Raw genomic sequence first — 27,651 nt, forward strand, 5'->3', positions numbered from 1 at the left:
TGCCACTGTGCCCAGTTTCATATAAATTTGAGAATAAGCTGATCTATATTTGTAAAAATCTTTCTGGGATCTTGCTAGGAATTGCTTTATTCTTATAGGTCAGTTTGTGAAGTATTGATATCCTACTGTGCTATCTTCCAGTCAGTAAGCATAGCCTCTTCACTTATTTAAATCTTTCATTAGCATTTTGTAGTTTTTAGTATACAGAACTGCACACATTTTTTGGACTTACATTTGAGTATTTCATTTTCTTAGGAGTGATTGTAAGTAGCATTATATTTTTAATTTTATTTTTTACGTGAATTTTTATCATGAATGTTTATTGCTAGTATATAGAAATGTGATTGATTTTTTAATATATTGTTCTTGCATCTTGGGACCTCCCTGAACTTGCTTACTCTGAGGGAATTTTAGGGTAGATTTCTAGAGACATCCTAGGTAGATTGTTGTGCCATTTGCAAAAAGTCAATTATTTTCTTCTTCTGTACCATTCTGCTTTGTTTTTTAATGCCTTTTCTTTATTGTGCTAGCTAGAATTTCTATAACAGTGTTGAATAAGATTGTTAGAAAGCCATTTCTTGCTTTGTACCTGAGTTTAGGAGGAAAGATACTGTTTTTATCATTAAGCACCATAAGTCTGATGTTAGTGAAGTTTTGTTGTTGTTTTTTAATTGCTGTACTTTGCCAAATTGAGGGAGTTCCCCTCTATTCCTGATTGGTTCAGAGTTTGTTTCTGTTGCTTTTTATGGTATGGGAGATTGGACGCAGGATTGCCAACATGCTAGTCAAGCACTGAACACATCCCTGGGTCTTTATATTTTATTTTGAGACAGGGTCTTGCTACGCACGTTGCCTTGAATGTGAGATCCTCTTGCCTTAGCCTCTGAACTAGCCAGGGTTTACAGGCTTGTACTACTGTGCCTCCCTTACCCCCATTCCCCCACCCCAGCTTTTTGTTGTTGTTGTTCTTCAGTGAATTTGTTTTGTGGTGCTGGGGATCAAACCCAGGGCCTCATGTGCTCTACCACTGAGCTATACCTCTAGCCCTGTTCAGAATTTTTATCATGAATTTTGTCAAATGCTTTTCTGTCAATGGTATGGTCATGTAATTTTTCTTCTTTAGCCTTTCGATACTGTAGAGTATATTGATTTTCAAATGCTGATCCAGCTTTGACATTACCTGGAATAAAATCTCCTTTGGTCAGGGTTTATAAATATTTTATAGATTGCTGGATTTTATCTGCTAACATTTTGTTTAGGATTTTTCTTTTTTTAAGGTACAGAGGCCCTTGTAGTACTGAGCTACTTCCCCAAACCTTTTTGTTTTGAGACAGCATCGCACTGAGTTGCTCAGGCTGGAGCTGATCCCCTTGTCTCAGTCTCTTGAGTTGCTGGGATTACAGACATGTGCCATCACTCCTGGCTTGTTCAGGATTTTCGTATCTAAATTCGTAAGGGATATTGGTCTAAGTTTTTTTGTTTTATTTTGGCAATATCTGTATCTGGTTTTGATAGCAGGGTAATCTTGGGCTTATAAAATAAGTTAAGTGTTTTCTCCTTTTTTCTGGAAGAGATTGCATAAAATTAGAATTAATTTTTTACATTTTCAGTAAAATTCTCCAATAAAGTTGTTATGGCCAGGGGATGCCTTTTGGGGGAGCTTCAGTTTCTTTAGTGGTTATAAAAGTAATCGGATTATCTGCTTCATCTTGATTGAGTTTTGGTAGTTTGTCTTTTAAAGAAATGGTCCATTTTTTCTAATTTGTTGAATTTAGGAGTATAATTTATTTAATTTCTTTATCGTCTTTTTAATGATGTAGGATCTGTAGTGTTAATGCCCTATTTTATTGTTGTATTGGTGATTTTTTTCCTCATTCTTAGTCTTGCTAGAAGTTTATCAATTTCACTGTTTTTGTTTGTTTTGTGTGTGGTGCTGGGGATTGAACCCAGGGCCTTGTGCATGTGAGGCAAGTACTCTACCAACTGAGCTATATCATCAGCACAATTTCACTGATTTTTCTTTTACAAAGAATCAGCTTTTTGTTTCATTGATTTTTTTTGGGGGGTAGGGAGATACTGTTTTCTGTTTTCAATTGTATTGCTCTCTGTCCTTTATTAATTGCTCTTTTCTCCTTGCTTTAGGTTTATTTTCTGCTTCTATTTATAGTTTCTTAAAGTAAGCTGAGATTATTGATCTAAGACCTTTTTTTCCTAATATAAGCATTTAGTGCTATAAATGTTCCTTAAAACACCACTTTAACTGCATTTCACAAATTTTGATATTTTCATTTTCACTAGGCTTTATGTATTTTTTAATAAATTTTTTGAGACTTTTTCGTTTGGCCCATGAATTATTCAGCAGTATGTTGTTAAATTTTCTGATTGTGTGGAGATTTACCTCTTGTCTTTCTGTTCTTGATTTCTACTTGGATCCCATTATGGTTATCTGTATGGTTTCAGTTCTTTGGAATGTTTTATGGCCCAGAATATCCTCTATCCACATGAATGTTGCATGGATACTTGAAAAGAACATGTGTTCTACTTACTTTTTACTCTTTAGTCTTACTGTAGTACAACCTACTTCCCTATGCAACTCTCTTGACCCCCTGCCTCTTCTGTTCTGTTTGGTTTATTTTCTTTATTATTGGTTTGTACAGCATCACTGGTAATTTATTTTTATTATTTTCTCCCCTTAAGAATTCTTGAACCATGTCTCATTTGACATTTCTAAACAAGAGTTAGTATTCTTTATTTTAAATAGTAACACCTTTTTATGTTGACAGTCTGTTTATACTAGTGGCAAATAGATTTGAAATGCTACTACTCCATGTTGAAATATGGAGTATGTTTTTTGTTATTCTTCTGAAAATCATTCACAAAGTATGATTCTCTGGATAAACTTGGACTGAATTAGTTGTGTGTGTGTGTGTTGGTGACTGAACCCAGACCTACCTCATATGTGCTAGGCAAGTGCTCTGTGACTGAGTTTTGCCCCTAACTCTGAATTGGGAATTGTGTGTTAAACATATTGCTGGCAATTAAATGAAAGGAAAGTCTGCTTTCCCAAGGCATTTCATGGGGTACAAGATGAATGCTCTGCAGTCATTCTAATAGTGTAGAACAACAGACACCAGAGATATAGTGGGGAAGTACTATAGAAAATCAGTAAAGGAGTCATCAAAGAATGTGGATAGCAGTAATTTATGTAGTTTTTGAAAAGATAATACTTGAACAAATGGTAGATAAAGTGGAAAAGGAAGTTGAAATGAACCCAAGGAACACTATACGAGCCAAAATGAGCATGGTCAGCCATGAAATGATGTGGTAGGGCTCTGCAGCTAGGAAGGTAAACTAGAGAGTTTCTTAGGCACCAAGAAGGAATTTAAATTGGAACACAAGGCAGTAGCCAATTTAAAGGTTCTTAATCTGACGTTTGATTTCAAGACCATGGTTTAAAGCAGTGGGATCACCTGGTAGCTTGTTAGACTTGCATAATTTCAAAGTCTACCACAGACCTAGTGAATTAGAATCTTGAATTTTTGACAGCATGTTCAAGTAGTTTGTATGCATGATCAAGTTTGAAAACTCTGGTTTAAGGGAATTGACCAAACAGCTGTTATATATGAATTCCAGACAAAGAGCCTATGATAAAGAGTAGATCCTATATTAGTAATAAATTTGGAATGATGACCAAAAGACATATAAGAGAGATGTTTTAGAGAAACAAAATAGAATTTAATGACCAGGATTTAAAGGATGGAGGACAGTGCTAGATCAAAGATTATGATCAAGTTTTGGCACTGAGCAACTGAAAACTGGGTAGGCCATTAATAGGAAATCAAGCCAGGGTGGCATAAAAAGCTGTGATTATTCTTTACTCCCAGGCTTCTAGAACTAATTATTACAGAAAATCAGCGTAATAACAAACACTGGATAAAATCTTGAAAAAGATGGGAAAGAGTTCCTTTTAGTTCCAAAATCCTAAAATAAACAGTGGTTCATCATTTTTGCATGTTATCTTGATTCCTTATAAATATGTGAACTTGATTTTAGATTTAGTAGTATAAAATTAATTTATATACTTTTAACATTTATCATATAAATATTTTTGTTTCTTCATAATTTAATTAGGTTTTTTTGGTTTGTTTTTGGTACTGGGGATGTAACCCAGGAACACTAACCACTGAATCACATCCCCAGCCCTTAATTAGTTTGTAAAGGAACTTTTGCCACTATCAAATACATATACCTTCATGCAGATATTAAATATGTAAATTAAAAATAAGAATGATTCAAGTATTTACATTTTAGATTGGTAAGGATTAGTTCTGGTTCTGATAAGCTTTTCTTTTCTTTTTCTTTTTTTTTAAAGAGAGAGAGAGAGAGAGAGAGAGAGAGAGAGAGAGAATTTTTTTAATATTTATTTTTTAGTTCTCGGCGGACACAACATCTTTGTTTGTATGTGGTGCTGAGGATTGAACCCGGGCCGCACGCATGCCAGGCGAGCGCGCTACCACTTGAGCCACATCCCCAGCCCTCTGATAAGCTTTTCTAAGAAAGTAAATTGGTACAACTTTTTAAAAAAATATTTTTAGTGGTAGATGGACTCAGCACCTTCATTCTATCTGTCTGTCTATGTATCTATCTATTTTTTATTTTTATGTGGTGCTGAGGTTTAAAACCAGTGCCTCACACTTGCTAGGCAAGTGTTCTACCACTGAGCTACAACTCTAGCCCCAGTATAACTTTTATGTGATAATTTTCAATATTTGTCAAAGATAAAAAAAAAAACCCTACATATTCTTAATACCAAGTTAATTCTAGTAACTTTTTTTTTACATTCTTAATTGTAAAAATTAAGAATGGTATTGTATTTGAGACATTGGGAATAATGAAATTACTAACTATTGGAATAATAAAATATTTCATTCAAGAAAGATGTGAAAACACTCAAAAAGTGTTCTAATGCTCATCAGGAAAGATAAAAAAAACAATGACTAGAAGTAAAAATTAGCAAATATGTAGAATTAGCAAATATGTCTCTTATTAATAAATTTGAAGTTTGTAAATAAATATAAATATATAACATCTGTTTGTTAAACACAAATATTTTAAATAGATCTTTTAATGTATTATAAAATATATTTATACATATAAGTAATTATAAATATACATAAATACATCAAAATAATATATTAATAATATACCTGGTTCATGTATCTGATTTGTTCAGATACATGTGTAAATTTTATAATTTCAGTGAATCTATTATTATATTTTGGAGATTATACAGGAACATATATGTTGAAGGGTGTGCACTGTAATATTATAATACCAAAAGACCGAAAACAGGGGTCTGTAGGGAGTTTGTTAAATTATGTGTGCATGATATGATAGAATATGCTGTAATCATGAGAAAGAACATAGTAGAGGTACATCTCAAGATAAAGGAACTTCTAGTGTATATTAAGTAAAAATGGAAAGTCATAATAATGTATACATGTTTTCCCTTTTCAATTCGGAAAGAGGGTATAGCAAGAGAAATTCATGAGTGTATATTTATACATTGAATATATCTAGAATAATACACAAAAATTGTTTACAGTGATTATCATTAGGATCCTAAAAAATGGAATGATGTTCATAGGTACCCTTTTATTTTCTGTTAATTTTGATCACCCAGTTAATAAAAGTAAAATTACTTTTTTGTGATGCTTGGAATTAAATGTTTATAGCATTATATTTATTATAGTACATGTGAAAAATGACAAAATAGAAGGAAAGCCTTGTATAGATAACTGTTAAAAGTTTATTGTGTTAGCTTTCAGTCTTTCTATTTTGTATTTAGCTTGTACTTTTTAAATATTAGCTTGTTGTCCTTACCATAGCATTAGTGTTCTCCAGTTGTCATGTACTCTACCATACTGTCAGAAATAGGATGGGGACATAAAAATAAACAAAGCATCATTTTTAGCGGTGGCTTAATAAATATCCCATTATAATTGTGAGGGGAAGACAATGTGATGATTTGTATTACCACATTTATTGCCTGGACTGATGGCTGATTTCATGCATTGTGTGGTGGATTCTCTCTTACTCATGGTTATGTATCTATCTCTTCCAAAGTACCACAATCATATACTTAGAAGACAACAGCCTACTGGGTAAGAAAACTTTTTCCCCCCAGTGGTTGTTCAGATTTTTTTCTTTCTTTCTTTCTTTTCTTTTTTTTTTTTTTTTTTGGATATTACACATATTATGCTAATGTATCTTTTTAATTGAGTATCATTTTTACACACTGAACATATTGGTCTTCCAAGGATATTGTGAATACATGTATTTTGATCAGTTGTACCAAAATTGATGAACTTTCATCAGATTATTTTTCATGTAAAACTATGTTAAACTAATTTATTGGTCAGTTTTCTACATAGCAACATTAAACTTTTTCAGACTTTTACCCTTATTTCATTCAGATTAATTTTGCTGGGGTCATTTATTTTTCTTTTATAGTTTATAATGAACATTTAATTTATTGACTCAATTTTTGTTCTAAATTCATTTTGAAGATTATAGATTGCTCTTTCTTTTGTCCTTTTCTCTTCCTTTTTCCTTCCCTTCCCTTTTCTTTTTTTCTTGGGGATCTGGCTGTGTTGCTCATGCTGGCCCTGAACTTATGGGCTTAAGTAGTCCTCCTGCTTTGGACTCTCTACCAGCTGGGACCACAGGTGTGCTCTACCACATTCAGCATTTGAATGTTGTTTTGAAATTCTGCCAAATTCAGTTTTCCTACATCAAATATTGTGCACTGAGATTTTGTCAAGACGGCGATATGTCTTACTCTGTGTAGTTTGTCTTGGTCTACTTAATTTTATTATGTAACTCTGCCATTTATAGTCTTTATGAATTGGATAAAAGACATCTTTTATTTCTAAACTAATCTATGAGAAAATTGTAAGCAACTTCTCTTTGATATTATGGATTCTAAGTCTTATTAAGTATCAAAATTCTTTATATCCTTTTGTATTTCAATTGCCTTTTCACTCTGAAAGTATTGCTCATGATATGGGCATCTTATTTTATTTTGTTCCAATGATGAGATATAAAATGTGGAATTCTGCTTGCTTGTGACTTTTCTTTGGCTTTGATAACATTTTATTCTATAGGTTTTTTGTTTTGTTTTTAATCACACAGATAACACCTGGGAAGTGCCGCAAGGCAATTTGGATACTTTGTCCAAATACAAATATTATACTGACTTAAGCCAGATTTCATCTCCTTTAAATTGACTGCTAAGTTGTAGTAACTGCACTCTAAACTGCTATACAGAGTTGAAATAGCTGGCATTTCTTGTAGTTAAATTGTGCACTTAGGCTAAATTTCCAGGCATGAAATTATTTGATCAGAGGATATTATCATTGTTGTAGATTTTGCATTGTGTTGATTTTCAAAAAGATTGGACCAGTTTATAATGCCAACAGCAGTGTATAAGCACTTCAGTTTTAATAAATTTGATATAGAAGTAGGTTTTATTATTTTGAAATGTTTTACCGAATTAGGAGTACAGCAGTCTTGTTTGGAAGTGAAAGTTTGAAAGTTGCTTTCATTTGCATTTTCAGTTACTTTGTATAGAAATTTAAAAGGAGCAAGAAGTTAGAAGCAGGTTAGAGGCATGTTACAGAACATTTGGTTATGCAACCTTCTGTGTTCTGCATTAATGTGTTGAATCAGAACCAGTTTAAAAATTAAGATTGATCATTAGCATGATGAAAACATCCTTGGAAAGAAAACCATAGAATATCTTAGAACAAGGGAGTTTGTTCTTTTGTCTTATGTCCCTTTAGAATCAGAAAAGAATAATATGCTACTTTTATCCTGCAGTTTGACAGACACTGCTTATTAAATCTGTCTCTGCTTGAGATAGTTTAAAAAGATACTTTTTAATTCTTTGGCAAATTGGTAATTATTTTTTGTGATTTTGGTGATATTTTTTGCAGGGAAGTAAATAAAAATATTTTTTTTTAGTTTTTCATATCCCCTATCCAAGTTTATTAACATGCACAGATGGTCCCTACTTGGGATATTCTTTTTTTTTTAATTTAGCTAGAAGTTATTAGAATAGCTCCACTTTTTCCTTATTGTTTATTTTTATTTATTTATTTATTTAATTTTGGTACCCGGGATTGAACCCAGGGGCACTGTACCACTGAGTTGTATCTCTAGTCCTTTTTATTTTTTTAAATTTTGGGACAGGGTCTCACTAATTTGGTGAGATCGGCCTCAGATTTGCAATCCTTCCTCAGACTCCTTAATCACTGGGATTATAGGCATGTACCGCCTCTTCCCACCCTTGTTTTTGAATGTGGTGTGTGTGTGTGTGTGTGTGTATGTATATATATATATATATATATAATTTTGATATGGGGTCTTGCTGCGTTGCCCAGGCTGGACTTGAATTTGTGATCCTTCCCAAGTAGCTGAGATTACATGTGTGTTACCACAGTGCACACTTTTAATCTTTTTTTATTTTTTAATTTTTTTTTAGTTGTAGATGGACACAATGACCTTATTTTATTTTATTCATTTTTTTTAATGTGGTGCTGAGGATTGAACCCAGTGCCTCACACATTCTATGTAAGAGCTTCACCACTGAGCCACAACTGCAGCCTTGCAGCCCTTTTTGATCTTTTTTAAATAAAGAATGTCACTAGTTCATTTATCAGAAAACAAGAAATACTTAAATGGGAGGTTGAGTGAATATTTTTATTTACTTTCCCATTATGACACTTTTGAGGATTTTATCAAATATTCAGGCCAAAAACTTTATTGTGAGTAGATTTTTACAGCAGGTTAATCATTCTTGTTTTTTTAGTGTAAGACAATCAATCAATTGTATTTTCATTTTTAAGAGATTTGCTTAGAATTTTTTATAATTTGTGAATTGCATACTTTGGTTTCTTTTTCTCTCTCTCTTCTTTTGGAACCAGCCATTTTCTTTAGATTTAGCTTAAAAGGGTTAAGTGCAATGAGATGCTTTCTGACATGACCAGCATGTAGTGAGGAGGGCTTAACATTTTGTCTAGGAAGATTCCTTTAGGCTGGTAAGGATGTATTCCAACTCTCTGCTTAGTGTAGGGACACTGCCTTCAAGGCATTAGTGTACAGGTTAGTGAAATGAAGATTAACATATAACAGGACAGTTATGAAATGTAGTTCATTGTGTAATCAGGTGCTGAGTATAGAGTTTAGAGAAGGGTAAGTATATATTGGCCAATAATTCATTTTCAAGGCTACTGTTCTTATTTTCAGCTTTATCTCTTGATAATTTTGTTTCTCAAAACATCATTTTATCTGGGACTAGGAGTGTAGTTCAGTGGTAGAGCAGGTACTCAACGTATGTGAAGCCCCAGATTCAATTCCCAGCACCAAGAAAAATGAAAGAAAACAGAAAACCACATCATTTTATCAAATTCTTTAAGGATTAATGTTTAGCTTCCATTTGTGAAAATGCCGCTTCTAGGCATGTTTTAGAACTCTCATAGTAATTAATAATTGTCATGTGTTTTAGTTTGATAGGTTTTTGAGGACTTTCAGACTTTCTAAGATAATGAAGTGTCTTAGTTTCTTAAAAGTATCACTTCCCCATCCCCCTCCAGCCCACTAGGTATTGAAACCAGAAGCACCTTACCACTGAGCTACATCCCAACCCTTTTTATTCTGTTTTTAAATTTCAAGACAGGGTTTTGCTTAAGTTGCTTATTGCCTCACTAAATTGCTGAGGCTGGCTCTGAATTAGTGATCCTCCTGCATCTCTTGATTACAGTCATGCATTATTTTTTCCCTATTGTTTGGATGCTCTCTGAATAGTTTGGCCAAAAAAAGAAAAAGTCATTATGTGAGCCAATTGGAATCCCTTTTTGGTATTTCCACACTTCTTCTAGTCTACTCACTAAGGTTTACTATGAATTGAAGATACTTGTCTTGAGTATTTCAGTGTGTAGAGTTGCAGGACATGTCCAGAAGACTGTCCTCCTTCTCTTAAAGACTTTACCTATCCTCTGAGTCTTCATCACCACCTGAATAGTGCAGACAGAATCTGTGGACCGGGCTCAACTGCAGAGGTTCTGCAGCCATGGACATATGTAGAGATTTTCTGCGTAGCTTAAATTAAAAAAACAAAACAAAACAAAAAAAAACCAAACATTTGAGGTCTAATTTACATACAATGGAACATAAATTTTAACTGAGTTAAATACATAAACCTGTGTAACCTACAGCTCTATCATGATTTGGAACAATTTTGTCATCCTAGGAACTTCCCTCATACTTGTTCCTACTCAATATCTGTCTTCCAGAGTATTTGTTCTCATTGTCTCCAGAGCTTAGTTTTGGCTGTTATAGAATTTTGTATAAATGGAATAGTTTTGTGACTGGCTTCTTTTACTTAGCAGGATGCTTTTAGATTTGTTTGTGTTGCATCTATGAACAGTTCCCTTTTTTAAAAAAAAATGATTTATTTTTTAGTTATAGGTGGACACAACATCTTTATTGTATTTTTATGTGGTGCTGAGGATCGAACCCAGTGCCCCACACATGGTAGGCAAGTACTCTACCTCTGAGCCACAACCCCAGCCCCAGCAGTTCCCTTTTTTTCGCTAGGTAGTATTATAGTGTTCTACTGAATGAATATTTTAGTTTGTTTATTCATTTGCATATTGGTGGACATTTGGTGTGTTTCAGTTTTTGCTATTGTGAACAAAACTGAATACGAACATTTATGTATATATAAGCCCTTTTATGAACTACGTTTTCATTTTTCTTGGGTTAATTGCAGGGTGTATGTTCAGTGTATTTTTAAAAAATATTTTCTCAAGGTCAGTATTGAAGTACAGTAGTAGAAAGAGATGGGGGTTAGAGATGAGTCAAATGGCTATGTACCACTGGGCACAGTGCAGCATGCCTGTGATCCCAGAAACTGGGAAGACTGGCAGGAGGATTGCAAGTTCAAGCCCAACCTCAGCAATTTAGTGAGGTCCTAAGCAACAAGACCCTGTCTTAAAATAAAATATAAAAAAGGCTGGGTATGTGGCTCAGTCGTAAAGCACCCCTGTGTTCAATTTGTGGTACCAAAAAAAGGTGGGATGGCTATGTACCATAAATAACCAGTTAGATCATTTTATCCCTAATACAAAATAAAGACAAGGAAAGTTTTAAGATAGAATAAAACCATCAAATTTATATTTTTACTTTGACTGCTTTTTTTTTTTTTTTTAAACTAGCGCATTATAGAATGTACTAGTGGAGTTTGTTTTCTGACTGCTTTTGAAGAGTGAGGATCCAGTGAAAAGGACTTGTCGGTACTCTTGCAGATGACGGAAAACATTATCCAAACTAACTTGAACAAAAAGAATTTAGGGAGGCCTCATGAATGATTAAGACTATGTAGTATCATTCATCCTCAGAGCTTTAATATGCTGAATATGTCAGCTAGGCACAGTGGCAACACCTGTAATCTTAGTGACTCTGGAGCTTTCAGTGAGGAGGATCTTAAGTTCAGGGCCAGCCTGGGTAACTTAGCAAGACTTTTGCTGGAGGTGTAGCATATGAGGGACCATATGAGGGTCTCTCATATGCTAGTCAAGCACTCTACCACTAAACTACACTCCTAGTCCATATATATCTATATACATACTTCTTTTTTTCATTTTTCTGAGTTCCCCAGGCTGACCTCAAACTTATGATCCTCCTTCCTCAACCTCCCAAATAGCTAGGATTATAGGAGTACACTACCACATCCATCTCAGGGCAAACTTTTACTTCTACCTTAAGGACATTTTCATTAATTTTTTCCTATCTGTAAATTGTCCACAAAACTGAAGTTCATCACTTTTTAAAGAGTAAATCTAATTAGATGCCTATTACACATCAAATTAGTAAGCATTTATAATGATGATGACAACGATGACAAAGACGTCGTTGTTTGGGGGAAATATTAATGACTAATAAGTTTACTATATGCTCAGTGACCTTCACTCTATGAACATAGAGAAATTTCAGGATTTTCCAGATTTTAAAATATAGCATCTTGGTTCTAAACATAGTTGTGCAAACTACTGTGCAAACCTGTCTACTCCATGCTGCAACTAGTTTCCCATCACCACTAAGAATCAAACTTCTTTAGTCAATAGGCTATGATGTAAACATGTAAAATTTCTAGAAAATACAAGGTGGGATTGGTAAGAATGGAGATAAGGACAGAAAAAAAAATAGAAGTATTGGTGGTTTAACTGAATTATGCGGCAAACTTTTCTTTTTCATTTTCTTCACAATTTTAAAGAAATTTGTTACCTGAAGAAAATAAAATATATTCCAGATTACTTGATGCTTAATTTTCAGACACTAGAAGCAAAGGAGTAATACATTTTTTCTCTCACTCTCAAATAAACCATGAACAACTCTATGGCCTTTGGTTTTTTGGGATTAGCTTATTTCATTTAGCATTATATTCCCCAACTCCATCCATTTACCTGCAAATGCCATAATTTTATTCTCTTTTAATGCTGGGTAATATTCTATTGTGTATATATACCACAGTTTCTTTATCCATTCTTCTGTTGAAGGCCATCTAGGTTGGTTCTACAGTTTAGCTATTGTGAATTGAGCGGCTATAAACTTTGATGTGGCTGCACCACTGTAGTATGCTGATTTTTAAAAATTTATTTATTTTTATTTATTTTACAGTTTTCGGTGGACACAACATCTTTATTTTTTTATGTGGTGCTGAGGATCGAACCTAGCGCCCCGTGAATGTCAGGCGAACGCTTTACCGCTTGAGCCACATGCTGATTTTAAGTCCTTTGGGTGTAGACCAAGGAGTGGGACAGCTAGATCAAATGGTGATTCCATTACAAATTTTCTAAGGAATCTCTAAACTGCTTTCCAGAGTGGTTGCATCAATTTGCAGTCCCACCAGCAGTCTATCGGTATACCTTTCTCCCTACATTCTTGCCAACAGTTATTGTTACTTGTATTCTTGATAATGACCGTTCAGACTGGAGTGAGAAGAAATCTTAAGAGTCATTTTGATTTGCATTTTCTAATTACTACAGATGTTGAGCATTTTTTCATATATTTCTTGATCGATTGTATATTTTATTCTGAGAAATGTCTGTTTAGTTCCTTAGCCCATTTATTGATTGGGATATTTTGTTTTTGATGTTAAGTTTTTTCAGTTCTTTATATATCCTGAAGATTAGTGCTCTATCTGATGTGCATGTGGAATAGGTTTTTTTTCCCCACTCTGTAGGCACTCTCTTCACATTATTGTTTGCTTTGCTAAGAAGCTTTTTAGTTTGATTCCATCCCATTCATTGATTCTTGCTTTTATTTCTTGTGCTTTCAGTGTCTTATTAAGGAATTCCTGTCCTAATCTGACATGATGAAGATTTGGGCCTACTTTTTCTTCTAGGTGCAGGGTCTCTAGTTTAATTCCTAGGTCCTTGATCCACTTTTGAGTTTTGTGTATCATGAGAGATAGGGGTTTAACTTCATTTTCCTGCATATGGCTTTCCAGTTTTCCCAGCACCATTTGTTGAAAAGGCTATCTTTTCTCCAGTGTATGCTTTTGGTGCCTTTGTCTGATATGAGATAACTGTTATTTATGTGGGTTTGTCTCTGTGTCTTTTATTCTGTACCATTGGTCTACATGTCTGTTTTCGTGCCAATACCATGCTGGGTGTTTTTGTTTTTTGAGAAATGTCTATTTAGTTCATTTGCCAACTTGTTGGTTGGGTTATTTACAGGTTTTTTGTTATTTATTTATTTATTTATTTATTTTTAGTATTTGGCGGACACAACATCTTTGTCTGTATGTGGTGCTGAGGATCGAACCCGGGCCGCACGCATGCCAGGCGAGCGCGCTACCGCTTGAGCCACATCCCCAGCCCAAGTTAGTTTTTTTTTTTTTAATTCTTTGAATATTTTGAATATTAATCATTTGTTAGGGGAGTAGCTGGCAAAGATTTTCTCTCATTCTGTAGGTTCTCTCTTCACGTTCTTTTTTTTTTTTTTTGTCCTGGGATTGAATGCAAGAGCTCTGCATTCATTGGCTTTTGAACTACATCCTCTACTTTTTCTTTTTTTAATATTTATTTTTTAGTTGTAGATGGTTACAATACCTTTATTTTATTTATTTTTATGTGGTGCTGAGGATCGAACCCAGGGCCTCACCCATGCTAGGTGAGCACTCTACCACTGAGCCACAACCCCTTCCATTTTTTTTTAATGATTTAATTTATATGAATACTATTTTCTTTTAATAGATTTCATTTTGCATTTAGTTTAACAACTTGTTAGAATATTTTGACTCCCTGAAAGTAGCCTGGTTGTGATTTTTTTGAGACAGTGTCCAGTTCCATGTTGCCCAAGATAGCTGTAAACTTGGGATCCTCCTGCCTCAGTTTGTCAGTTGCTGGGATTATAGTTATGTACCATCATGCCTGCTCCAATCTTGTAAGGTTTCACTTCTTTTCATTCTGTTTTTTCTCTGTGCCCTCTTCCTCTTCTTCAAAGTGCAGATGGAAAGTTTGTAAAGGTGATTCTATATAATAGATCAAAATAGATTAGACTGAAGAACATAAGGGCAAACTGGAGTAGGCTGATTATATTTTGTAAATTCCCATTTGTTCTGATATTTCAGCATGACACTACAAATCAAAAGTCACCAACTCCACTGAAGTTGGTGATACTATAAAGTAATCCTTCTTCTGTTAGTCTTCAACCTGTACCTGCAGATTGTCTACTTTCCATGTTTTCCATTTAAACTTTCCTATTTTTCTCCTTTCCGTTAGCTTTCTTCAAGATTCACTTGCGTAGTAATTTTTTGCAAAGGAACATAAAATATAAAGCAATATACTTATAAGACAGATATTCTTATAATAATTCTCTGAAATTCACTGGTCTTATCCTTATTGTTTAAAGGGTAGAATTTGCAGAAGCTGTTAAGAGTGGTTTTTTTTTTTTTGAAAATGTTCTCTTGTCAAGAAAATATTGAAAGTTTAATTTTTAATATTAGTTTTACTATATTTTTTCTGCTTATTATTTCTAAAGGTTTTATAGGTAAAGTAGAAATGCACTGTAGAGGGGCTGGGGATGTGGCTCAAGCAGTAGCGCACTTGCCTGGCATGCGTGTGGCCCAGGTTCGATCCTCAGCACCACATACAAACAAAGATGTTGTGTCTGCTGAAAACTAAAAACTAAATATTAAAAAATTCTCTCTCTCTCTCTCTGAAAAAAAAAAAAAGTATCTAAAAAAAAAAAAAAAAGAAATGCACTGTAGACTAAAATGGGAACAATTTGATGATGGTATTTATTTCTGTAGCTATGAATCATTAGGCAGCCATAGTTGGGTATACTGATTTGTTGGCAGCTGCTTTACAGAAAATATCTTCTAAATATTTGAAAAGAGTAGTTGAAGGGTTAAGAACATTAGCAAAATCATTTACTCTGATTAATACCTTTAAAATTGCTTATTTCTTTTTTGTACACTAGCCTTTTTAATTATAAAATTAAAATAATTATCTAGTCACATGGGAGTTAGAATAAGATATTATAAAAGTAAATTGCATTTCATAAATATAACTAAAAATTATCACACTAGACTATCCAATAAAATATGGTGATTGGCACACACCATCTGGAATTTTGGGTTGATTTATTTTCTTCACGGGTCTTTGTAGAACTTGTACATAAGAAGTCAGCAAACTGGCGTGAAGGCCACCTTCTGTCCATGATCTGTTTTTGTAAGGTACATGAGCTAAAAATGTTTTTTTACAATTTTACAAGATTTTAAAAACCAAACAAAGAATATGCAACATAGATTGTGTGTGGCCTGCAAAGCCTGAAGTGGCCCTTGAAGGAAAAGATTTGCTGATACCAGATCAAGATCCTAGTGAAGCTGGGCCTGGTGGTGCATGCTTGTAAACCCAGTGGTTCAGGAGACTAAGCAGGAGCATCATGAGTTCAAGGTCAGCCTCAGCCATTTAGCAAGGCCCTAAGCAACTCAGGGAGACCCTTTCTCTAAATAAAAATATAAAAAAGGGCTGGAGATGTGGCTCAGTGGTTAAGCGCTCCCGGTTCAATCCCAGGCACCTAAATAAATAAAGCATAGTGAAAGCTCTGTGTGGTCATGACAGAACCATTTTAACCATTCAGAGTTACAGTTAAACTAACATAAATAAAGATACATGGATTTTTTTTTTTTTTTTTTTTTTTTTACAATATTGCTTACAGCAGTAAACCTTTGGGAAAAAAACGTCTAGTAAAGGAGACTAGTTAAATTACAGGATATATGTATAGTAGACTATTATGCATTGAGAGCCATAACACTTGATTTCTGCAGAGGAATGATGTTAATTGCATTAAGAGCTTAGGAGAGCCGCTGGGGTCTTGGCTCAGTGGTAGAACACTCGCCTAGCATGCTTGAGGCACTGAGTTCGATACTCAGCACCACATAAATGTAAAATAAAGATACTGTGTCCACATAAAACTAAAAAATAAATTTTAAAAAATACAAATCCTGGAGTTTTTGTTAAAAAAAAAAAAAAAGAGAGAGAGCGAGCGAGCTTAGGAGAAACCAGATTTCAGAAGAGCATGGTTCGTTTTTTCTTTTTCTAAAAAAAAATAAGAAGCGACACTAAAGTACGCTCTACAAAGCATACCTTGATGTTACTTTTTGAAAGAAGTTTGGATTAACCAGACCATGAAGGTAATCTTAAAATTGCATGTCTGTATTTCCTTTTTCTTTCCTTATTTTTTCTTTCCCTTCTTTTCCTTTCCACAGTATATTAAGTATAATTTACATAAAGTGAAATACAGGTAGAATATCCCCAATCCAAAATGCTCTCATTATGTGTGTATTCTGAAGTCCAAAAATTTCTGAAACACTTCTGGTGCCAAACATTTTTGAGAAGGAATATTCATTTTATAGATCTATATACCAGTGTTGTCTAAATATCCAGTCTTCTTTCATTTCTCTCAGTGCTATTTTGGGATTTAATGTAGATGTGTTTCACATCTACTTTAAATTTATTCCTAGGTATTTGATTTTTTTTGATACTATTGTAAATAGTGGGGTAGTTATACTTTGTTTCCATTGTATGTTACTACTATTTAGGAATGCAATGGATTTTGCAAATTGGTTTTATATAAAACCAGTGATGTAGCTAAGTGAATAGTTTTCCCATTGTTTAGGATTTTTCTATGTAAGACCAATTTTATTTATTTTCCAGTCTTATATCTTTATTGTTTTTTTTTTTCCCATGTCTTATACATGCTAAGACATGTAGTAAAATGTTGGATAAATTGAGAACAGACATTCTTGACTTGTTCTTGACTCTAAGGAAAGTGTTCAACACATAGTCTTACGATTATTTTTTAAAAGAATGAAGAAATTTCCTTTTGTTTCTAGTTTGCCCAAAGTTTTTATTATGTATAGATGTTAGCATTTGTCAGATACGTTTTTCTGTGTATTTTTGAGATGATTGTATGATTCTTCATTATTCTATTAATGTGAATCACACTTTTTTTTTTAATGTTCTGCCACTTTTGCATTTCAGGAACAAATTCATAGTCATTTTAGAGTTTGGTTTGCTGAGTTATTAAGGATTTTATGTCTGTGTTCATGAAGATCCTTGTTCAGTAATTTTTTTGAATGATTTTGTCAAGATAGGGTCATATGGCCTTGTTAAATGATCTTCTTTTCTACAAAAGACCTTGTCTAAGTGTGGTAATACTTAAATTTTAAATATTTAAAGGATTTGCTTGTGAAGCCATGTAGGATGGTTTTAAAATATAAATTAAACTATCAGAGGCCAACTAGATTTTCTGTTTCTTCCATCAGTTCTGGGAAGTTTTTTTTTTTTAAGCTAGACATTTCCTTTAGATATTAAATTTATTGGGATGCAATTCCTTTAATATTATTTTATTTATGTTTTTTTAATATTTGTAGTATCTTAAAATAATCTCTTAGCCAACCCCTCTCTTTTCTTTTTGAGAGACAAGGTCTCACTGTGTTGTCCAGGCTGGCTCTAGTGATATTCCTCCTATTGCCTCCTCAGTAGCAGTGACTACAGGTACCTGCCGCTAAGCCGGAGCCTGTTTCATTTTTTAAAAAAATCTTTATTTTTTAGTTACCGGTGGACATAATATCTTTATTTTATTTTCATGTGGTGCTGAGGATTGAACCCAGTGCCTCATGCATGCTAGGTGAGTGCTCTACCACTGAGTCACAACCTCAGCCCCTTGTGTTTCATTTTTTATGAGTAACCATTTGTTCTTTTAAAATACTTTTTAAAATGCTATTTCTTAATCAAAAATTTTTATCTAGCTTTGGCTACAACTTCTGGAATCATGTTAGTAATAATGGTGTATTCCTAATTTTAGTAATAATCTCTTTAATGGTTTATCATTAGATTGAATAAGAGTAGAGTAGGTACCAATTATGTTAGAGGATTGTCATTTTATCCCTAGTTTATGAAGAGATTTTATAGGGGCAAAATATTGGTTTTTATCAAGTGACTTTTGGGAATCTCTTGAGAGGGGCAATTTATTCTTCTGAATTATTAAGGTGCTAAATAATTTATTATTACGAAGTCCTTGCATTTCTGGGAACACTCTGAGGTTGAATTTGGTTTTGCTATTATGATATTTAGGATTTTTTTAAAGTCTGTTTTTGTAAGATTGTTCTGCAGATTTTTAAAGTTGAGATTTTGTTATTAGATTTATTATCTAGTTTCCTTTAGTCTGTTCTTGCTCTGCTTCCCTTTCTCCCTCATCCTTTTCTATAATTTTTTTTTTTAAAGAGAGAGAGAGAGAGAGAATTTTTCAATATTTATTTTTTTTTAGTTCTTGACGGACACAACATCTTTATTTTATTTTATGTGGTGCTGAGAATCGAACCCAGCCCCCCGCGCATGCCAGGCGAGTGCGTTACTGCTTGAGCCACATCCCCAGCCCCCTTTTCTATAATTACTAAGCACCCACTAAGTATACAACACTTCATAAATATTGTTCATTACTGTTAAATTATATAGGCTCTTTTTTTTAAAAAGTCAATCTTAAAAATCTAATCAAAGTTTGATTAGATTAGCAGGATCTCCCCTTTGATTTCTCACTACTGTTGTTCATATAAACTATTTTTTCTTTAAACTCACCTTTCTCCTTGTCTATCAAACACATTAGTTCATCTTATCTGTTTCTTATTAAAATTTAACCTAGAATTTGATAAATGTTTTATCTTACTTCTAAGCCTTTACTTTCTTTTTTTAATATTTATTTTTTAGTTATAGGTGGACACAATATCTTTATTTGTATGTGGTGCTGGGGATCGAACCCAGTGCCTCACGCATGGTAAGCAAGCACTCTACCTCTGGGCCACAGCCCCAACCCTAAGCCTTTACTTTCTTTGATCTTTTTTTTTTGGTACTGGAATTGAACCCAGCCAGGGGTGCTTTGCCACATCTACAGCCCTTTTTATTTTAATTTATTTTTATTTTTTGCCATACGAAGCATTGAATGTAGTGATATTCTACCACTGCGCTGCACTCTCAGCCCTCTTTTATTTTGAGGCAGGGACTCACCAAGTTGCTGAGGCTGGCCTGGAACTTGTGATCCTCCTGTCTCAGCCTTCAAATTGCTGGGATATAGGCATGGGCCACCACTTCAGGCTGATCCTTCATTATTTATATTTCCTTTTCATTGTCACTCCTTTTTGTTCTACCAAGTAAATTTCTTCCTTCCACGATGTATGAATCTTCACCCAATTATAAATTTATAGGGTATTCTCTATAGGTGTTGATTACATTTTTGAGGACAGTAGTACTTAATGCTTTGTCATGTATAATTCCAAGTGGCCTTGTTTTGATTGTAGTCTTTGTTTGACAGTCTGAGTCTTTCATGTCAGTATTTATCTAGTATTTCTTGATTTTGTCCAATTGGAAAAATATGCCTGTATCATCAAATTACTTCAGGTTTGTGGAATTTTAAGAGTGTGAACATGCAGAAAGAATTTTTTATATTTTAAGATAAGTTTGGCTTCATTGCATGCTAGGCAAATGCTCTACCACTGAGCTATGCCCCCAACTCTGTATTTTAAAATAGTTCTATCTTTCTCATAACATGCTAGGGCCCATTTAACAAGACATGTGTAAAGATAAAAAAAAAGAAACACTTTATTCTCACACTCAGCACAGAATACTTTTGTGACTAGATGTGAGGAGGCCATCCCTGCCACCCTCAAGCAGTTCAGCAGACACAGGCCTATAATTCAGTTCAGTTCAATTCTGATACCATCTATCAGGAGCTTAAGTCAGATCCCACAGGTTCAGAGTTCAGTCCCACAAGACTCAGCCCCCAATTTAAAATATCAGTCAAAAGTAGTGGGTTATCAACTATACTTTGGATTTACCAGCTATAAATTGGTGATCCTGCAACGTCCTTCTCGAGTCTGATTGATTTGCTGTGGTGGCTTATGGGACTCAGAGAAGCATCTTATTTAACATTTACCCAGTTTATTATAAAGATTACAGATGAACAGCCAGATGAAGAGATGAACAGGGAATTATATATTAAAGGAAATATACAGCACTTCTGTGCCTTCTCTGGGTTCACCACACTCCCAGGACCTCCATGATGAGTTTCAGCAACCTGGAAAGTCATCGAATATTCAAGAGTTTTCATAGAGTTTTATCTCTTCTTCCCCTTCCCAGAGGTTCACGAGTAGGACTGAAAGTGCCAATCCTATAATCCTTTGGTTTTTCTTCTGACCAGCCCCATCCTAAGGACATCTAGAGGCCCCAAGGCTAAGTCATCAGTTTATGCTGGTAGCATAAACTCAGGTGTGATCAAAAGGTAGGTGTATATATATATATATATATATTATGAATAATAAGACAGCCCTATCAGGAGATTTTTAAGGGTTTAAGGAGTCTTGTGACAGGCACTGGAGATGAAGACCAAACATATTTCATATTACATCACTACATGTAAAAGTGAACCCTTAGAGGGAAGAGAAACCATTTGCCTAATATAGTACTAAACAGATTTTTTTTTTTCAGTGAGAAGTTTAAGGTCCAAGACTTTGCATTCCTGCGGCTTCTTTGTTGGTTTAGAGTAGAGCAGGGTGGTAAACTATGTCCCACTGACCTTTCTAATGCTTGTTTTTATGAAGCCTGAGATCTAGGAAAAAAATAACCAAAAGAAGAATAGTATTTTTTGATATGGGAAAATTAAATAAAATTCAGGTTTTAATGTCTATACGTAAAGTTTCTTGGAACACAGCCACACTCGTTCATGTATTATCTGTGACTACCTTTGCATTTAAAGAGCAAAGTTAAGTAATTGCAAAAGTCTATGTGGGACTGACAGGGTGTATATTTATTAAGCTTTTCACAAAAAAGCCTCTTCTTGGCTGGGTGTGGTGGCAGATGCCTATTATCCCAGCAATTTAAGAAGCTGAGGCAGGAGGATTGCAAATTTGAGGCCAGCCCCAGCAATTTAGTGAGGGCCTAAACAATTTAGCGTGACCCTGTCTCAGTGTAAAAAAATAAATGAAAAAAAAAAAAAAGTGTGTGGCAGGGGGGGCTGAGGATATAGCTTGGTAGTAAAGTGCCCCTGGGTTTAACCCCAGTACCAAAATAAAAAAAGTTCTTTTCTTTGAATGTGCTCAGTTTTTTTTTTAAAATTTTTTAAATTTAAAAAATTTTTTTAGTTGTAGATGGACACAATATCTTTATTTTTATGTAGTGCTGAGATTCGAACCCAGTGCCTCACGCATTCAAGGCAAGTGATATACCACTGAGCTACAACCCCAGTCCCTGTGCTCAGTTTTTAACTGGGGCTTTAGCATTCTAAGATGGCAGTGGTATGGTTGAGTTAATATTATTTTCCATCTCATAACTGAATAAAGAGAATATCTTTGATCAGAATTTATATGCATATATGTTTTAGTCCTTTTTTTAAACTTAAGCTTAATTTCCTGAAGCCATTTAAGGTATATATTTATTTATGTAGACCATTTTGGCTGCAAAATGAATGTTTCTTTCTAAATGGCTCTTTGCTCATAGTTGATCATGGACTTTTGTTTTTAAAGTGTGTATATACAGCACATATATTTAGGGGCAATTTAAAGAATAATAAAGCCAGCACCCATATATTGACTGTTACTTTCTATGTTGGAAGCATAGCTTTTGAGTTGGTTGAATAAGTTTGCGTTGTTTTATGTATTTAACTCCTCCTATCCCCCACATAATTCTTTGGGAGTTTTTTGGTGGGACAGAGATGATAGACTATGTTTCACAATTGTAATCAATCTAGTGTCATGAATCAATTTATGTTTATAGAATGTTTTATTCTTTAAAACAATCTGACATATTCATTTCTCTTTGGGGACTTTCTACATGAATATTAGTTTGGTTAATATTTTCTGTTGGAAATAGGAATGAAGTGGATGTACAAGAGCAGAGAATTCTTGACTACTATTTTAATTTTATAATGAAAAACTGCTGATAATCCAGATTTTACTGAGTCACAACAGAAGTGAGGCATATGTAGAGATTAAGGAGGAGCGAAAATTAAAAGACTGAATTTTTCCTTTTAAAGAATTCAGGAACTGAGTGCCTGTAATCCTAGCAGTTTAAGAGGCTGAGACAGGAGGATCTTGAGTTCAAAGCCGGCCTCAGCAACTCAATAAGACCCTGTCTCTAATACAAAATAGGGCTGGGCATGTGGCTCAGTGGTTGAGTGCCCCTAAGTTCAATCCGTAGCATCCCCCCAAAAAGAATTCATAGGTATTATTTCTGTATTTTAAGACTCTTAAAACCTTTATTAATTTTTAAATTTTATCTTAGATGGTTGCATGCTTGCATATCCAGAAATCTCATGCCAACATATCTAGAAATCTAATGACATTTCCAGGGAATTTTCTGTGTACACTTACTTCCAATTTTTGCCTAAAAAATTTAAAATCTTTTTTTTTTTTTTTACCCCATTTAAAAAACTGCTATTTATCCATATATTTCTTCTTTCCTCCTGTATGAGTTCTGTCTTACTGTACTCTTCCTTCCTGCCCCACTCAGTCATAATAGTTGAAAGGGTGGACTTCCATATGAATTAGTGTTTACCATGAGGTGGAACCACAGAAGTGGGGCAGAATGATCCTGAATGAAATGAGAGAAGGATGAATTGGCAGTGATACCTTGGTGAAAGGAAGAGCACTTGGTCGCATGCCACCTGGGATCAGAATTTAGGAGGTGGTAGAATGTAAGTGACTTGGTTATGTTTGGATTGGGCAAAAGATAGTCCGCACTTAGCCATGCTAAATAAACAAGCATTAAAAAACAAAACAAAACAAAAAAGGCCCAGATTAGCCCTTATACACCTTATACACCAGTTTAGTGTTTCTCCTCAAATTAATTTTTGTATTTTGTCTGTTACTACTGGGATCTTATAAATTGATATACAGAACATCTCTAAAAACAAATTTGTAAGTCCACACTGACTAGAAGGGAAGTACTTATGATACCTGGGTGCACTTGTTTCAAATCTGTGTGTGGGTCAGTCCTCAAAAACCTTTTTTTAATTCTTGTGAGTTTTTATAAGGTCACATTAAGCAAATTTAAAAGGGTTCTGAGACTTTTCTTCCTTCTTTTTTGAGTTCTCACAAACCTTAAAATAGGCACACCTTTCTGTCAAGTACTTTTTTTCCTCAAATAGAACTTTTATATTTTATTTCTTCCTGAATTGAAAATGCATTGATACAGGCAACTCTCTTGACAACCTCTGCAAGTATGGTAGAGAACTAATTTAATTAGCACACTAATTAGTCTCTTCTTTGATTTTGTGCAGATTTAATTTTATCTTACCAATGACACTTCCATCAGGCTTGGCCTTTAATTTCTTAAACTCCTAGCTAGCCTCCTTCTGACAGAGCATTAAGTTAATAGGAAACATGTTAATGCTGATTTTCTAATTATACATTAAAGTTTGTTTTATCTCATTGCTTTATTGTATCTTTTTGTCAGTTGTACTTAATTTTTAACTAATTTAATACTGTTTTTCCCTTCATAAAAGTAATGTTCACTTCTAAACATTAGGAAGTAGAGGAAAATAAGAGGAAGAAAGCCAACTACCCCTAGCCCTACTACTCAATGCCCAAAACTGTTTTTATATATTTCCTTTAGATAACTGTTTTATGATTGTCCCATGCACACAGTTGTAGAGCTTTTGATTTACTATACATACAGTCTGTGGTAGAGTATTGAACAAAGTAGGTAGTCTTCATATTCAAAATATTGAAAGGTTAGTATCCCAAGAAAGTTATTTTTGAAAATTAATTTGTTTTATAAGAAATACATAAATAGTATCTTTGCAAGGAATATAGGTAAGGTTTCAGTTTCTAAATCCTTCTCTTCCTTGTTTTCCTAGCAGTAACCACTTTGAGCAGCTTGTAATTTTTTTCTGTGATTTTTGCATATATAATTATAAAGAGAAAATATGTTTTTTAAAAATGTAAAAACTGATATACAGTATTTGCAACTAACTTTTTATTCAGTTTGTTGGTATGTGCCAATCCATCTTAGTCTTTTACGTTGCTTTCATTTTATTATTAAAAGATAACTTAGCCATTTCCCATCATTGAACATTTAGAGTTCCAAGGGTTTTTTTTTTTTTTTTTTTGCTGTTGGAAACAGTGCTCCACCTGTTTGTACATGGCTCCTCATGCAAATGTGCAATTGTTTCTCTAAGGAAGATAAAAGGAAGTGGAATTATTAGATCATAGAAGATTATATGATTTTACCATTCTTAAAATTTACCATTGAATAATTTCTTATTTCACTTCCCTCCCAACTGACATTTTCTAATATTTTATTTTATCCTTCTTAAGTCTAACAAATTAACGTTTTTACTTGGTATGTCACTTTTAGCTTTTTAATCATGAAATGTTTTAAAAATACATGAAAGTAGACTAAATGAGTAATAAAATCCAGTATTTTAATCCCTAATTTTCTACAGTTACCAACATTTTGTTAGATTCATCTGTTTCCCTTTCTGTGCCTCCCTTCCTGCTAGAATATCATCACGAAGTCTAAATACATCAAATGAATCTCCTACTGACGAGGTTTATTAAACACCATATTGTCATAGTATGACCAAATTAGCAGTAATTTCTTAATATTATCTAATACCTAGCCCATGTCAAAATCTCCTCTATTATTTAAAAAATGATGTTTATGCTTTAATTTTCTGATTTAGGGTTATTGTTTCCTAGGAGCCTAATTTTAAGTTGACAGTCATTTTTTTCTCAATATCTTGAGGATAGATATATTTGCTGCCTCCTGGCTTCAATTGCTGCTGTCGCGAAGACTCCTGATATTCTAATTCTCATTCCTTTGGGTAAAGAATCCCTTCTTTATGACTACTCTTTAGATATTTATTGCCTTTAGTGTTCTGCAGTTTTATATTCTTGATCTGGGTTTGTTCATCTCCCAGTGGATCTGAGATTATTTTTAACCAATTCTGGGAAATTTGCAGCTGCTATTTTATTGTTTTAGTACTTTGATAAAGTAAGAAATATACATCCAAAATTGTACAAAAGACATGTAACTGTAAAATATATGCACCTTGACTATAAAGCAAACCTCTTGCTAATCTTTTCATGAGTGTAAAGTAGGATATTTGAAGTATCGCAGAATATCCCCTGCCCCATAGGCATTGCCACTTGTAACCCCTTCTCTCTCTCTCTCTCTCTTTTTTTTTTCCAGAGATAATCACTATCTTGATTTTTATCACCTAAGGTACATCCCTAGAAAATAGTCTTTTTTTCTCTTTTGATATTTATATGACCAGCATTCATATTTTTATATGCCTTGCTTCTTTTGCTCAATATTGTTTGTGAGATTCATCTATGTTGTTGTAATGCATAGTCTTTCATTTTCATAGTTGTTATTTCTTCAAATAATTTTCCTTCTCCTTTCTCTCTTTCCCCTGTTCTTCTAGTACTCCCATTAAATGAGTTTGTTGATGTGAGTTCTGTATTTAAAAAGTATTTTTTTCTTCTGCTTTTTTGAAGACTTAAAGTTTGCCAGTTATTCTATTTCAGATGATCTTTTGAACTCCTAGTGAATTTTTTCAGTCATGTGCTTTCCAACTCTATAGAGTTTTCATTCTTTTTTTATTTTCTCCTTCAAGAGTTGGGGTCTTCATATATTGCCCAGGTTGTCTAGGCTCAAGCGATACTCCTGCCTCAGCCTCTTGAGTAGCTGAAATTGCAGGCGTGCACCACTGTGCCCAGTTTAGTTCTATTCAGTAGTGTCTCTTTATTGATTTTCTTGTTTTTTTGATGTGCCACTGAAATCATACCTTTCTGATTTAATTATGGTTTCATTTAGTTTTTTGTTTATTTGTTTGTTTTTGTTTTTTTTGCAGGGGTGGGGAGGGTGGGACCAGGGGTTGAACCCAGAGGCACTTAACCACTGAGCCACATCCGCAGCTGTTTTTAGTTTTTATTTTGAGACAGGGTCTCACTAAGTTGCTTAAGGCTTCGCTAAGTTGTTGACACTGACTTTGAACTTGCAGTCCTCCTGCTTCAGCTTCTTGAGCAGCTAGGATTATAGAAATGTGTCTGGCTCTGTTAGTTGTTTTTAAAATTGTGTTGTGACTCCTTTAATACCACTCTCTGTTAAAATCTATCATTCACTAGCTCTTGCAGGCAGTATTTTTTGCCTGCATTTTTTTTCCTGGTACACGGGTTAAACTTTCCTATTTCTTTGCATAGCTTGTGATTTTGTTGTTGTTGGAAGCTGTGTAGTTACATAATACTGTACCAGCTCTAGGTACTGATCTCCTAACTCCCTTCATCCCCTTCAAGAGTTTATTGTTATTTGCTTATTTACTGGCTAGGTAGATTATTTCTTGCAGTGTTGCTTCTTAGGGAAACAGATTTGGGTTCCCTAGCCACACCCAGGTTTTAAGATCCATTTGTTTTTGGCTGACTGCTTTGTTGTTTTTAACAGTACCCTGGGACATGAAATAATTCTCTGCCATAACCAAACAGATCTTTGGGTCAGTTCTTGAAATTTGTTCAGACCCTAGGAGATCTCATTGTGGTTCTTTTATTTCCTGGATCTCATCTACAAACTAGCCTAACCCTGCAGTTTAACCTGTACTTTAGATCTTTTCCTAAATTACCTTTCACTTCAATCTTCTTGGGTTTGAGATTGCTTTCAGGCCTGAACTTCACACTGTTGCAAATGGAGTCAGTATTTTCAGGAAGACACTAGACTTATCTCTGGGAACATGTTATATTATGTAAGATGACTTATATGCTTCTTTTGATTTACATTTTACTCAACAGATAGCAAAGTGGAGGAGAGGTAGGAAGCAGTCCCACATGGTTGATTTTTCTGTTAACACAGTTTTAACTTTTCAAGAGAGACAAATTTTAAGTTCTTAGGTAGATATTTTTCTAAAACATAGATAAGATTTCTAGGCCTCCTAAAGATATTACAGATAATCCTGAGTTCTGTTACTCACACACACACACACACACACACGTATATATTGGGACTTCAGTACAAATTTAAAAGGGGTAATAGG

General features: G+C 34.0%; 1 protein-coding gene across 8 annotated transcripts in view; it reads left to right on the forward strand.

Annotated features, from left to right (window-relative positions):
- Cnot4 (CCR4-NOT transcription complex subunit 4) overlaps window positions 1-27,651 on the forward strand; it is a 121,534-nt gene that overhangs the window by 23,150 nt on the left and 70,733 nt on the right. For 2 of the 8 annotated variants that reach the window (XM_027952148.2, XM_071611812.1), the window contains exon 1: window positions 20,778-20,907. The exons of the other annotated variants lie outside the window; for them this stretch is intronic. The gene's annotated coding sequence lies outside the window, so the exon portion shown is untranslated. Of the gene's footprint in view, window positions 1-20,777; window positions 20,908-27,651 lie in introns of those variants that run through there. 8 annotated transcript variants of the gene reach the window in all.

The sequence above is a fragment of the Marmota flaviventris genome, chromosome 1 (genome assembly GCF_047511675.1).
Source record: "Marmota flaviventris isolate mMarFla1 chromosome 1, mMarFla1.hap1, whole genome shotgun sequence".
NCBI lineage: Eukaryota > Metazoa > Chordata > Mammalia > Rodentia > Sciuridae > Marmota > Marmota flaviventris.